The following is a 1,708-nucleotide window of genomic DNA, read 5'->3' as shown; positions in this document are numbered from 1 at the left end:
TTTAATTCAAACATTTAAAAATAATTTATATGAATTTGATCAAATTAATAATAATAATAATTTTATTTAATTATTATTATTATTTTAATTAATTTTAATAAATATTACAATTACAATTACAATTATTATTACAATTAAAAATATTAAAATCTCTCATCAATTAAATCAATAAATTCATCACATTTAATAACATTAATAATATTTTCATTATTTAAATCTTTCCATAAATCTAATAAATTTTTAGTTAAAACATTTCCTAAAAAAACTTTAATTCTTTCTGAAGTTTTTAATAATAAATAATGATCATTTTCATTTAAATCTAATAATTTAAATAAAATACAAAAAAATTCAACACATTTAGATCTTAATAATTTAGGTAAATCTCTATTTCTTAAAATGGTACAAATAACATCAGGTCCACTACTTGAATCTTCACAAAATGAATAAACACCTTGATTACAATTATGTAAACATGATTGTATTGTATCTAAACATGTTAATCTAATTTCATCCCATATTTCATCTTGATCATTTTTCATATCTGATAATATTTTTAATATTATTTTAATTCCATTTATGGAAACTAATGAATTTGAACATGAATTACTTATTAAACAACATCCTTCTATTACAAGTAAACATTTATATATTTCATTACTTGTTATTGGTGATATTTCATAATTATTATTAAATTGTAAATATGTTATCATTCCAGCAATTACTTTTAAAAATTAAATTAAAATATTAAGAAAAATATTAAATTAATTAAAATAATAAAATAGTAAATAAATTAAAATTAAAAAAAACATACTATTTGTATCTGGATCTAATTTTTTATGTATTAAAGTAAACATATCTTTATCAATTAAATTTAATTCTAAATTTGTAATTAATTGAATTAAATGATCAAAACCAATTTCTCTTTTATATGAAAATCTATTTTGAATTAATTTTAAAGAATTTTTAATATTAAATTTTAATTCTCTTCTTTTTAAATCATATTCATACCATTGTTCATAATAGGAAAGTGATGATGTTTGAATTTGTTCATTAAAATTTAAATCATTATTTAAATCATTACTATTTGATCTTTTAAATAAATTTAAAAAATTATTATTTGATCTATTATTTATATTATTATTATTATTTATATTATTATTTGAAATATTATTTGAATTATTATTTTTTAATTTATTTAAATCTGATGAAGATTGATGTATTGTATTAAATTTATTTTGTGTATTTAAAATATCATCACTTAATTTAGAATCACCAATATCAAATGATTTACTTTTTGTAAATGATGTACTTAATATTGAATTTGTTGATAATAAATGACTATTATTTCCTAATAATCCACCACCTCCACTTACACTCTGACTTGTATTACTATTTGATGGTGAAGCGTTCCGATTATTAGATGTTGATGATGATGATGATTTATTCATTATTATTATTATAAATATATATATATACTATTATTATTATGATATGATGGATACTATTTATTGTTCTCGATTAAAACTATGTTATTATTGATGTTGATGTTTACAAAGAGAGAGTATTACTTAATATACTATTTTGTTGTTATTGTTTAGAATATTTTTTTAATTGTGTTTTGATATTCGACATTTTGTCGATCGTTAAAATAGTTGTTAACTATTAACGAATACAATAATAAATAACAATGTGTCATGTTGATGAATAC

Source organism: Naegleria gruberi, assembly GCF_000004985.1.
Source record: "Naegleria gruberi genomic scaffold NAEGRscaffold_24, whole genome shotgun sequence".
NCBI lineage: Eukaryota > Heterolobosea > Eutetramitea > Acrasida > Naegleriidae > Naegleria > Naegleria gruberi.
This window is presented reverse-complemented; position numbering follows the sequence as displayed.